Source organism: Globicephala melas, chromosome 3 (assembly GCF_963455315.2).
Source record: "Globicephala melas chromosome 3, mGloMel1.2, whole genome shotgun sequence".
Classification (NCBI taxonomy): domain Eukaryota; kingdom Metazoa; phylum Chordata; class Mammalia; order Artiodactyla; family Delphinidae; genus Globicephala; species Globicephala melas.
Genome location: NC_083316.1, coordinates 471,222 through 484,665, shown reverse-complemented (window position 1 = coordinate 484,665; position 13,444 = coordinate 471,222). Strand labels below are relative to the sequence as shown.

The 13,444-nt window shown below is 49.4% G+C and overlaps 1 long non-coding RNA gene across 2 annotated transcripts; it reads right to left on the bottom strand.

Moving 5' to 3' along the window:
* Positions 1-204: 204 nt before the first annotated feature.
* Positions 205-12,759, bottom strand: LOC132596976 (uncharacterized). Of its 2 annotated transcripts, XR_009563264.1 has the most exons (4): positions 12,702-12,759; positions 11,864-12,414; positions 9,426-9,536; positions 205-4,371 (listed from the first exon to the last, which is right to left on the bottom strand). It is a non-coding gene; the product is annotated as an uncharacterized lncRNA (long non-coding RNA). The 2 variants fall into 2 exon arrangements; XR_009563263.1 differs by having other exon boundaries at positions 11,864-12,756.
* Positions 12,760-13,444: the final 685 nt, after the last annotated feature.

Genomic DNA, 13,444 nt, shown 5'->3' with positions numbered 1-13,444 from the left:
GGTGTGGAAGCTGCTGGGGGGGGGACAGGTGTGCCCCCCCAGGCCCATCTCCCATCACCTCCGCAGGCTCAGCCCCACAGAGGGCCCTTTATGAGCCGCTGGGGCGTCCAAAGTGCTCCGGAGAGGAGGAACGCATTGTTTTCCAGGAAAGCTTTAACGAGGCCCTCCAGCCAAGATGGCACAAGAGGAATACAGGCGCACAATTGAATCCTTTATTTGAAAACGTTCAGACTAGGCTGTTTTTACAGACACATTCTGGCCTGATCCTCCCTCTCTGCCCGCTTCACGCCGCTGTGGCTTTCACGGGGAGCGGGCTGACGTTTCCCTCTGACGGCATCTTTTAGAGCTCGATGGCAGCAGGAAGAAACAATTCCTACCAAAGTCGAGAGGAAGAGAAAGTATAGCAAGTGAACCAGAACAACTTTTACTTATTCCCGTTTCAAAAGGCAGCGCCCACAAGGACAAAGCAGATGTTTGCCGTGCGGGCCACAGAGCCCGCGACTTCCCGGCTGACGGCCATTCAGGGGAGAGCGGACGGCAGCTTGAGAACTGCTCTCGTCATCCTCGCTGTAGGGAAGGAACAACTGATAAATGCATGAAAATAAGAAAAGCAAATGCACGAAAGGAATGCAGGTCTCCAGGAGCCACCCCGCGGGTCCCTGTGGACCAGCCAGACGGGGCGGGTCCACACCCCACTGGGCCCTCACCACCGCTCGACGGCTACGCCCCGTCCCAGCAACTGTCTGCAAATGCAACTTGATTTGGGAGGAGTCACGTGCTTCCCGTGAGCGGACGTGGGCTCCTCGTTTCTGAGCCTGACTCTCTCACCAGCACTCAGGTCCCCAGGACAACCTGCCTGAGAGCACGGTGTCCCCTCCTGCCCTGTCACAGGGGCCTTGTGGACAAAGACAGGCTCTCGAGCAGACGTGGTGGCCCTGACCGCCTCCCAGTGTGACGAGTGGCTGTTTGCTGAAGGTGCGGGCCAGGCTACGGGGCTGCCACAGGAACTGCCCCAGGGGCTGTGGTGTGGCATCCCCGCACCTGTGTGTGGTGATGTGCAGGAAGGATCCAGTTCATTCATTCGGGCTTCAACAGCACGTGGTACCAGCTTTATGAAATGTTCAGTAAGACAAAGGGTAAAGCAAACACACCAGAGGCCACGTGAGAAGGTGCGACACTTGTCCGCAGTGTTCAGTGAACAACATCCTTCAAACTGGCCTGTAAAGTGAGTCCCAATGGTCGTTGTTGGAAACTTGTAACAATATAATTCTTCAGTTTATCTGGAGAAAAGAATCCAATAATAGCCAGGGAAGTCCTAAAAAGACAGAGTAAGGAGTGACTTTCCCTAAGAGATGTTAAAATATATGAAACCCCGCGTGGCAGGGGTGCGAAGCCGGCAGTGGACTCCAGGATTTCAGGAAGTCACTGTTGACTGAGACAGCATTTCAGGTCGGGTGTGAAGAGACGGAGCTTTTTAAAATGGTTTTAACACTGAAAATAACACTGATCTCTTCTTTATGTCTTATGCCCAAACCGATATGTTGATTACACTATGTAAAAATACCCATCCGTATTTTATTCTAATCCTTTATGGTTTCACTTCTGACTTTTGCTTACTTTTGGAGCTTGGGTGCAGAGTTCATCAAACCTCTCACTTCTGGAACGTGCGCTGTTCCAGTGGGTCACTTCTGGTCCAGCTACGTTGCTTTATGCCCTGCCCTGTTCCTCCAGCGAGTTCCATGTAGTCCCCCAATGTGACTGGGTATGTCCTTGTTTGTGTATGAACCGTGCGAACACACAGGGTGCTTCCTGAACTGATTTTAGTGGCATAATTGATATTTGCAATGATCTTACTCATAATTGTTGATTTTTTTAACTTAACACTGTTTTAAAGCTACGTCCAGATTTACGCTATTGTCACACAGCCGGTTTGCTGGTTCTCAAACCCGCTGCGTTTGGAATAGCCTGGGGTTTCAGAACAAATTGTGTCTGGTCCCAGCCCCAGAGACTGTGACTGACGTCATCTGGGGTGCAGCCTGGGTGCCGCATGTCTTAAAAGCAGGCCTAGTGGTTGCCACGTGCACAGGGGTGAAGGGCTGCCCCGCTCACTGCCTCTGGGGGCGGGTCAGGCACCACCTCACCTCCAGCCAGTGGCCACCACCATCCTCCTCCCCAGAGAAGGCGGCAGTGATAGGCGAGCCCGTCTCTCTGGTCCTCTGCCTGCATCCCCCGATGGTGCCCCGGGGGCAGGGTAAGTGCCCGTCACCCAGGTTCTTCTCCACTGCTCTCCAGATGCCCGCGATGCCGGTCCCCCCGCCGGGCGGTGCTTCCCAGCACCCCGCCTTCTCCCTCCCTCTGCTGGGCGTGAAGTGACGGCCTGCTGCTTGCCCTTGCCTGCCCCCACTCCCCGTTACGGTGAGGCTGCTCACTCACCTGAGTGCCCCTCTGTGCATCGCCCACCCACCTCCTCTGCCCCAGTCCCGGCTCCCCCTTGCCTGGTGGTGGGCGGGAGCTCTGGTGGGTTCTTCAGGGCAGAGACCCTGGCAGGTTTCTGACGATGGAAACGGCTCCCCTCCGCCTGTTGCTCATCTGCAGTGTTGCCTGCAATGCCCTCCACGGAACACACGCATCTAACTTTGACGCAGGCAGACCCAGCAGGTTTTCACCTTACGGTTTGTGGTCTTTGCGTTGTGAAGACAGTCCTACATTTTCCTCTGTTCAAGGATTCAAGCTTCAAGGATTATGATGTCACTTTTGGAGCTTTATTCCAGCTCCCCCTTTTTGCATACGGTGTGAGGCAGGGATGCCACAGGTAGTAGCCAGTGTTCACACCTCTGACTGGACGGAGCATCCTTTCTCCATGGATATCTGGCATAGAGCTGGTCCCACGTGTGGGGCTGCACTTTGGCTCTCCCTGCCTGTCCTTGCAAACCAGCCCCCTGCCTTTTGGCCACGCCGTATCTCGGAGTCAGTAGCGGCAAGAACGGCTCCTCTTCCTATGTCACAGCTCTGGAGAGTCTGTTCCTATTACACCTGGCTGCTGCCGGTAGAGGACAACACTATAATACTGACTCTCTCCTGGGTCAGGTCAGATCGTTTGTCGATTGATCCTGTGCATTGGCTGTAGATGATCCAACCATCCGTCTACTCCTAACTCCTTTACTTTGGAGTCAGGAACCTACAAAGCTCTTTTGAAACGCAGTGGGGGTGGAGGTCACCCTTATTGCTCCTGGTCTTGGAGAAGTGCACCAGCTCCTCTGCTGCGTGTCCCATAGAAGAGGGTAATAAAGTGCATCTGACGTGGTGGGGGCTGTGGCCTTGGTGGCCCTAAGTCTCTGATTGCAGCCCTAATTCTCCAGTGGGTATTGGACTATCACATTTTCGGTTTCTTCTCACACTAATTTTGGCATTCTTTATTTTCCCAGAAATGTTTGTTTTACTTAGGTTCTTGAATTTATCGGTGTTTAGTTGATAATCTTCCCTTTCGTTGCTTTCTCGTCTACATAGTTGGCATAAATTGACCTATTATTTAGTTAACAGTTCTGAATAATATATCCATATGGTTTAATAAACACATAGAAAGGTAGAGAGTGAAAATTATCCCGCCTGCGAACTTTCCCCGTTCCATTCCTTCAAGAGGTAATCAGCTGTAACACTTTTTTGTGCATGCTTCCAGAGGTTTTTTTCTTTTAATTTACATACAAGAAATATTATACAAGAAAACACAAGTCTGCCCCCCCTTTTTACAGAAGAGACAAGTTATCCTTGAAATATGTCAGTTGGCTTTTCAGCATCTATTGAGAACGTATTACGATATTTGCAGGTCTTCTAATATCTGATCATCACAGCCCCATTTGGTCCTAATGTGTTGCTGGATTCTGTTAGCTAAGATGTTAAAAAGGCTTTTGCATCAATATTCATGATGCAAGACTGGCCTGTTTTATTTTTGATGCATTCCAGACTTTGATGTTATATGCAATTTGTAAAAAGAATCTAGAATTGTCTATTCCTATTCTATGCGCTAAAACAGCTTAAAGGGCAGGTCTGGTGCTTTTTTCAGAGGTAGGTCTTTGAAAAATTCCACTATTTTTTTCCATGGAAAGTGGTCTATTTAAAGTTTATATGTCTTCAAGTTCCATTTGGTAAAGTATATTTTTCTATAAAGTTTTCCATCTGACAGAGGTTTAAATTGATTTTGACAATAATCAATTCTGATTTTTAAAAATTTACTCTCTTTCCATAGCTATTTCCCCTTATTACTTTTTCCAATTAAAAAAAAGTTGGGACTTCCCTGGCGGTCCGGTGGTTAAGGCTCCACACTTCCACTGCGGAGGGGACGTGGGTTCCATCCCCGGTCGGGGAATTAAGATCCTGCATTCCACATGGCATGGCCAAAACAATAAAAAATAAAAATAGAAAAATGTTAGTAAAATACACATGACATAAAATGTACCACGTTAATGATTTTAAGTGTATGTTCAGTGGGATTAAATATATTCAGACTGTCGTGTAACCGTCACCACCGTCCAGCTCCGTAACTCTTTTCATCTTGCAAAACTGAAACGCTGCACCCATTACATGGTAAGCCCCTCGCCCCCCGTTCCTGGCGCCCACCACCTACTTTGCATTTCTCTGGTGACTCTAGGTACCTTGTATAAGTGGGGTCACACAGTATTTGTCTCTTTGTGACTGGCTTATTTCCCTCAGCACAGTGTCCTCAAGGTTCAACCATGTTGTAGCATTTCTGGTTAGATTGCATACGATTTATATTGATTTCTTTTCGAATGTTTTACCGTTCTTGCATATTCGGATTATACCTCAATTGGCTATGGTGTATATCTGCATACACAGTTGACTGTGACTTGCTAATTTTTAAAGCACATTTGTGTCCATGCTCATGTCAGAGATTGCTGTAATGTTTCTTTCTTGCAATGACCTTGTGGTCAGATATGAATAATGAGGTCATTCTGTTCTCTTAAATCAAGTTGTGAAGTATCACCTCTTTTTTTTCTCTTCCCTAGAAGAGTTTGTGTAAGACTGATGTCATTTCTTCCACAGCATTTGGAAGAATTTACTGGTGAAGCCAACTGGATCTGGAGTTTTTGTGGGAATGTTTTTAGTAGGACTATTTATGGTGTTTTTAAAAAATTAATTTATTTTTGGCTGCGTTGGGTCTTTATAACTGCCTGCGGGCTTTCTCTAGCTGTGGCGAGCGGGGGCTACTCTTCGCTGCGGTGCGCAGGCTTCTCATTGTGGCGGCTTCTCTCGTTGTGGAGCACGGGCTCCAGGCATGTGGGCTTCAGTAGTTGTGGTGCACGGGCTCAGTAGTGTGGCACTCGGGCTCAGTAGTTGTGGCTCTCGGGCTCTACAGCACGAGCTCAGTAGTTGTGGCTCACGGGGTTCATTGCTCTGCGGCACGTGGGATCTTCCCGGACCAGGGCTTGTACCCATGTCGCCTGCATTGGCAGGTGGATTCTTAACCACTGCACCACCAGGGAAGCCCCAGTAGGACTATTTAGACTTAAATTTTCTTCTTGTATTAGTTAAGGCAAGTTGCATTTTTCAGAATTTGTTCAATTTATCTACATTGTCAAGATTATTGGCATAAATTGTTCAGCACGTCCTTTTGTGAGTCAATATCTGTGGGATCCTTAGTGATGTCTCCATTCTCACCTTTGACACTGTTAATTGTGCCTCCCTATCTTCCTTTCGATTAAACTTTCTAGGAGTTTATCATTTTAATTATTCTATTTCAAGCAAACAATCTCTGGCTACTGATTTTCTTCTCCTGTATGATTTATATTTCATTAATTACTGATTTTATCATTGCTGTATTCTTTCTAATTGAGTGTTATTGTTTAATTTTTTGTTGCAATGTAAATAGAAGTGAGAGTTTTCTTTCTTCTTCCCTGACAGCAAGGAAAACAAAGGGAACGGCAAACCAGCTGGAGAAGAAACACAGCCTGGCCTGAAAGAGTTAATCACTCCTTGTTTTACTTTAACCGTCACTGATTTGTAGTAACTAGATTTGTACTTTACCAAGCTAACCTCACTCCCTGACACTATGTAATTTACATTCGGCACCCATCACCCCTGACTCCGTGTGAGTTACATCCCCTGCCTCTCACTCCCTAACCTTATTATGTCCAGCACTTACATTCTATACGCCCCTCATAACGAATCACCCCCTATACTATTTGCATTTCAGAAACAAGGTCACCAGCCGATAAACCAGAGGCAAACGGACGCAATTACCAGACTGCCGGACCCCAATTACCAGGCGGCCTGATGCCAGCTATGACTGTTTTGAAATAATGCAAAGGAAAGGAGGAACGCAAGACCTTCACTACTTTGATCCTCATCCTATACCCCGGACTGCGAGCTCCACATATAAAATCTTCCCTGATTTTCAAGGGGGCGCACAGTTTTTGAGGCACTAGCCGGCTGTCTCTTCCCTTCTGCCTAGCAGAAAAGTAGAGCCATCTCTGTCTTCCTCCAAAACCTGTCTCCGTATTTCTGTTCGGCCTCGGTGCACAGGGAAGCCGAGATTTTGGCAATATTTTCTCAAATTCTTGAGTAAAGTACTTATTTCTTTGATATTCAGCATTTTGCCTAATATATGCAATTGAAAGTTATACTTTTTTTTTTTTTTTTTTTTTTTTGGCTGCAGCTTGTGGGATCTTAGTTCCCAGACTAGGGATCAAACCTGGGGCCACGGCAATGAAAGCACTGAGTCCTAACCACTGAACTGCCAGGAAATTCCCCAAAGTTGTACATTTTCCTTTCAGTATAGCTTTAACTATGCCACACAAGTTTTTTGTTTGTTTGTTTTGGGGTTTTTTTTGCGGTATGCGGGCCTCTCACTGCTGTGGCCTCTCCCGTTGTGGAGCACAGGCTCCGGACGCGCAGGCTCAGCGGCCATGGCTCACGGGCCCAGCCGCTCCGCGGCATGTGGGATCTTCCCGGACCGGGGCATGAACCCGTGTCCCCTGCATCGGCAGGCGGACTCTCAACCACTGCGCCACCAGGGAAGCCCCACACAAGTTTTTATACTTCATATTTTTATCATCATCCAATTCAAAATAGCTCCTAATTTCCACTGGGACTTCTCTTTGACTAATGGATCATTTAGAACTTCATCATGTTATTTTCGAACATTTGGGATTTCCTCACTTTGTACCTTTTGGTTACTGATTTCTAGGTTAATTTCAATGTGGTCATAGAGTATTGTATGTTTTGAACACTTCAAAAGTTGTTGAGGGATGCAAAAGGTCATCAGTTTTGGTAAATGTTCCTTGTGCACTTGGAAAAAAGTGTATACTGCAGTCATCGATTAGATGCAGGGCTCTGTGCATGTCAACCAGGTCAGATTTGTCTATCATGCTTTTCAAATCTCCCATATTTCCGCTGATTTTCGTCTGCTTGCGTGGTGTGCCTCTCCCCATCCTTTCATGCTGAGGTACTCACATTTCCATGTGGCACTTGGAGGAACAATTGTTTGTTTTGTTTTGTTCTTTGTAATCCAGCCTGACAATCTTTGTCTTCAGTTAGAGGATTAATGTATTTTAATGATTTAACGAAATAGTAATTATTTTTGGTGTAATTAATGGTACATTTGTGTCAAAGTCACCATATTACAGTTTGCTTTGTAGTGGTCTCCTCTGTCCCTTTTAAATCCTTCTCTGACACATTTTGACTAATATCTAAATATTTCCTATTATTTCCCCTAAATACGATTTCTGTCTTTCTTTTAATGATCTCCCCCATGCATCCTTGATATGTTAGAGTTAGTACTCAGCCTCCTGGACAAAGCAACCACACTTCAACTCTTGAATCCCATTTACCTATCCTAGCTTTTTTTTTCTTTCTGTATCCTAATTTTACATTTATTTAAATTCTACGAGATACTGTATTGCTGCAGTCAGTCAGCAGCAATACAATATCTGGGTTTCCCCACATACGTACCCTTGCTATTGTTTTCCACAATTTTCTCTATTATCTTTCTTTAAAAAAACAAGATTTCCCTTCTGCCTGAAAATTTTCCTTTAACATTTATTTTAGTGAGAATTGCTATTGGCAAATTCTCTCAATTTTTGTTCATTTTAATATATCTTAACTTCATATTTACTCTCAAAAAGCATTTTAACTGGATAGAGAATTCTAGGTGAGCTGTTATTTCCCCAGGATTTTAAATATACCCTTCAATTGTCTCCCAGCTTCCATCATTTTGTGAAGAAGTCAGCTGTCTGTAACCCTGTTAACAATTTTCCCTTTATTTACATTTTTGACAGTTGGACTATGATGTGCCCAGGTGTGCTTTCCTTGTGTCCATTTTGCTTCACGTTTGTAGATTTTCACAAATATGTGGTTTGCTGTCTTCCATTGCCTTGGGAATTTCTTGACCAGCGTTTCTTCAAATATTTCCTGCCCCTCGCTCTCTCTCTTCTCCTTCTGGGATTCCCATCCATGCATGTTATAGCTTTTCACTAAATCTCAGGTGTTTTTATGCTCCTTTTGATATTTTCTGCCGACCTCTCTGCCAGTTCACTGACCTCTGTTCTGTGCTCTAACCCATCACTAAATCCACCTTTCAAGTACTTAATTTCAATTAATGTAGATTTAACTCTAGTATTTCCATTGATTAAAAAAACGATTTCAGTTCTCCTGTGAAATTGGTCATCCTGTCATATTTCTGTTTATATATTAATAGTTAATTTAATTGTTTAAAACTGGCAGGGAAGGGTTAAAAACAGTTAATTTAAAATCCACATCTGGCAAGTCCAGCATCTGTTCACATTCGATACTATTTACATTGTCTTTTTGTCCCCAGGTTTTTGGCCACTTGGTCCTTGGTATGGTTGGAAAGTTTGAGGGTGTTGTGGATACCATGCGTGGAAACAGAGGTCTTGGATGATGTATTTTCCTCCAAAGATCACTTAATTCACTTCTAGGGGGAAGTGAGTCAAGAAATCTAAACACCGAAGAAGTTTAAAAATCACAAAGAGAGAGCCACAAACCAGGGAGCTCGTAACATCTGAAGCAGAAGTGTTAGGACAGATTATCTCAAATAAGTATGACAACTATGCTTTAAAAATAAAGGAAGACATTAGCAATAGGAAAAAGAAAAAAATACCCTGAGAAAAGAAGAAAGCAGAAATAGTAGGTGCACAGTAGCTGAAAGAACAAACTATCCTGAGGGCATAATAAAGCTACTCTACAAGGTCTCAAAAGATCTGCCAACAAAACCCACAATGAAAACATGTTTGGAGGAAACCTCAAAATATAAAGAAACAAACCCAGAAAAGCTGCGAGAGATGTGAGAAGAAGAAAAGAAAGATTAAAACGATAACTTTATAAAGTTTGTTGTTGTCTTAAGAAAAAACTAAGACCAAAGAAAAGAAACATGGACACACGTATGTACGAACCCAGAAGAAGAACTCCCAGTAGTTTCAACAGATGAGGGACCAGGACGTGGAGACCAGGGCTTCTGAGAGCCACTAAACCCTCCTCTGGTCGAGTGAGCATTTGCTATCAATCTGAATAAAGGCAAAAACAAGAAAAATGAATGAGAAAACGTAGAGCAAATGGAACTTTAAGAGGTGATAGGAAACGTCCAAATACATCACTAAATCTGAAAACCTGGGTGGGCTGACAGGGCTGTGCCAGGCCTCCTGGGGTTGCTGGACACCTCTTCCAGTTCCCTTCACCTCACTGACCTTTCCTCCTGGTCCCCAGCCTCAGAGCTCAAGCGCCTAGGTCTCTGTACTGCTATGCATGGGTGTGTCCTTCTGGTGGTCACGTGATGCCCTTGGCTCCTCCCCCTGGGACCCCAGATGTGCACTTCCATGACATCCACTCTGGGTGCCCCTCCAGCACGTTCATTACGTGTCCCCCATATCTCCCCTGCTCTCAGGAAGTGCCAGCCCCTCCTCTACGGGCTCCAGATGAAACCCCAGGATTCTCCTGGCAGCCCCCTCACACTCCACCCAGCCATGAGCAGACGCTCTCAGCTCTCCTGCCAACCCACCCAGGACCCAGGCACTCGCACCCCTGTCCCCATCCAGCCGCCCTGGGCACTGGCCACAGCCTCCTGGCAGGTCTTGCTCTTATGCCCCCCATAGTGTATCCTCCATGGGGAGCCAAAGGATCCCTAGAACTGAGAGCCAGGCCAGCCACCCCCTAAGAAGCCCCCCGTGCCCACCTTCCTCCCTCCCGGTAGGAGCTAGAGTCCCCAAAATGCCTGCAGCCCCAGGTCATTGCCTGCCCTCCCCAGCTTCCTCCAGCCCAACCCACTTGTCCTGCCCCCAGGATAGGAGTTCTCTGGGCCGGGTCCCACAGGCCTTCGGTTTCTGCTCAGAGGCTGCACCACGGACGCACCCCATCCCCTGGGCCCCTGCTTTCACGGTCGCTGCGTGGACATGGCACACAGACATGTTCACGGCTTCCCAGCCTCACCAGGGTGGCTGCACCCTGGGCCCAGGGCAGGGCAGTCCCCAGCGCAGGGGCCAGCGCCCCCAGGGCAGAGGCACTAGTCAGGGGTCCAGCTCTGCCCTTCCGTCCAGCCCCCTCATATAGAAGTAATACTGGGCCTCATACAAGATCCTGGTTCTTGTTTCAAATTATGAAACAAACATTCTCCCCGGATAATACCACTTCAGCCACGAGTGAGGCTTTGAATTCCAGCTTCAAGGGCAAGTTTAATTAGCTCTCAACCATAGCATGTAGGTTTGTAGTAAGCTGGATGCCGTCCCCTGCTACCAATTAAAAGTAACTATTAGACACATCCCTTTGAATTACTTGAACCTACACGCATGTTATGCCCTTCACAGAGACTTCGTGAACACAAGTATAAACTTCAAAAATAATTAATGCAATTCAAGGACAAAAAAATAAGCTTCAAAGCCCCACAAAACAGCAGAACTTCATCAAAGCCGAGAAAGCAAATCTGTTTCCAGTTAGGATTTGAAACCCGACCAGCGGCCCAGGGTCTAATCTTGAGAGGAGGCTTGCGAAACACTTTGGAAGGAGGCCACCATGCCCTCCCCGCCTCTGCAGTCATGACACAGCTTCGTGCCCAGAAGGACAGAAGGACGTCTGTCCTCACTGTTCTAAGGGAAGAAGTTCCCTTTGCTCAGAGAGGAGTCTGCCCAACGCCCAGCGACATGCCGTCTAAAGGTCCGCTCTAGGCTACGCTACTTCCTAGAACAAGCCCTTCTCCCAGTTGGGCCTTTTCTAGAAACTTCAGTTCAGGGCCTCCCGTGCATGAGTATTCACTAAAAGTCTGTTAAAAAGACGAGCTGCGTGTTAAAATGCGTAAGAGGTCAGCTGCAAGTGTTCATCACACCGACGTACTTGAGAATTAGTCGTTGGCTCCGGATGAGACCCCCGCCACTCCGGAAAGCACACAAGCTCCTTTAAAGTGTACCTGTCGGTGTTGCATCTCATCTCGTGACTCTGGTGGTCCAGGAGGGCAGAAACCAACCGCGTTAAAGGCCCTCGGCCTCCCTTCCTGTCTTCCTCTGCCCAGAGTCCCCGGAGGGGAGAAGAACGCAGGCCTCCTTGGAAATCCGCTCTTAAGTTTAAGCTCTGGCCAGGAACTCACTCTTTGTCAGCATCTCCATGACACCATGTTAAGTCAATTAAGGCAAAACTCGAGTCCCTGGCCCGCGAGGGCTGAACAGTGGACAAAGCTGACAGGCTGTCTGATGTGGCCGCTGCCCGGACCATCTGTCTCAATCTTTGATCTCCTTTGGGCCCCCGTTTCTCCCCCGGTTCATTAGAGCCCAGGAGCCCCCTGACCCACCCAGAGTCCCAGTGTGGCGTCCCTGTGTCTCCGAGGAGACGGGGCGCACTCCTGCCTCACCTGGCCCGGCGGTGGGCGACGTCACCTGCCCAGGTGAGGCAGGCCAGCCCTCCCAGGCTCCGGCTCCTCCAGAAAGGCCGGCAGACCGGCGAGCCTGCTCCCCCAAGCCTGCCGTGCCCGCAGAGTTTGTACGAGGCTCGGAGCTCCTGCGTCCCCTGCCCTGACGGCTCACCGCTCGCCCCGCCGGCGTGTGTCGGTCCCTAGTGTGTGTAGGGCGCTCGGTGGGCGCAGGGACATCGGGGAGACAGTTCCTGCTGTGAGAGCCCTGGAAGCCGAGAGGGAGGGAAGTAAAGCACCAAAGAGAAGAGAGAGGAGGGCGGGTCCCTCTGCTGGGGGCGGCCCCTCGGGAGGAAGGGGACACACGCCCATCGCCCCCGGCCCCTGCTGAGACCTGGGCACCCCTGCCTCTCCCACGCGTCCCCGCTGGGTGTGGTGCGGGGTCAGGGTTCTCATCGTCCCCAGGTCCTCCCTCCGCTCCGGGGGCCTCTCCGGGTGCTCTGGGGCGGAGTGGCTGCAGCCCGGCTCTCGGCCCTCTGGGCAGGACCGACACTCTGCAAGTCATGAAGACAGGATTCGATGCAGGTTTAGCACATGCAACCCTCCCCAGGCGAGCACTCAGAGCGAAGCAGAGGGAACGCCAGGGGCCTGTGGGCACGTCCCGTCACCCAGCTGGGCTCCCGTGGAGAAGAGGGGGCACGACATGCCACACCCAGAGACCCTCCCCCTCCGTGGGCTGTTCGTGGTCCATCTGGTTCCCTTTGTACAAATTGGAGGGTGAGGTGTGAGTTCCGTGACACGCGTGAGACTGGTCCTGTCCTGTCTGCCAAGCGTCCGGCACCTTTACCACGGAGCCGCCAGCGAAAGAGGACTCGCGCGGCGCCTGCCTGCAGGACGGCGACAGCTGCGCGGACGGCGGCAGGCGGAAGTTCCCGTGGGGGGAGGGGTGCGCATGCGCATGGGAACACAAAGGGCCAACCTGGCCCGGCGCGGCCCTGGGGCCCACGTGACCGCCCGATGGCCACGGGGCGGGGCTTTTCTCCCGGAGAAGCGGGCCCTCGGGCTGGAGGGAGGGGCCGCTCAGGGCAGGGCTGGCCGGACGCTCTCAGCGCGGACGCCCTCGGGGCTGGGTCCGCAGAGGGTTGGGCCCCAGGCCTCGGGTCACTCGCCGAAACCAGCCGAGCACAGAGCCGGCGGCACCGCGGGTGCTCTCGGTTCTCGGACAGCCCTGGGCCGGGGCTGAGGGGCGGCGGCGGCGCCACCCACGTGGCCTGCCTGTGCTCTCCGGGCGCCTGAGACCCGGGCCCTGAGCGCCTGGCGGGGGAGGGAAGGCAGCGCTTCCGGTGCCCGGGTTCGCCCGAAAATTCACGAGAAGAGCGGGTGAGGCGTAGCGTGTTGTCCGTGGGAGAGCTTTGATTACACGTTCATTTCGCTAGGGGATTCAGTCTCTCCTTTTTCCCTTGTGTCAGTTTTGGAAAATTGTGTTGAGGATCTCATCCATTTCCTTTGCATTTTCGAATGTAACAGCGCAAAGTGTTTCAGAGTGCGCTCTTACAGCCTTTCACTGTCCGCAGAACACACAGC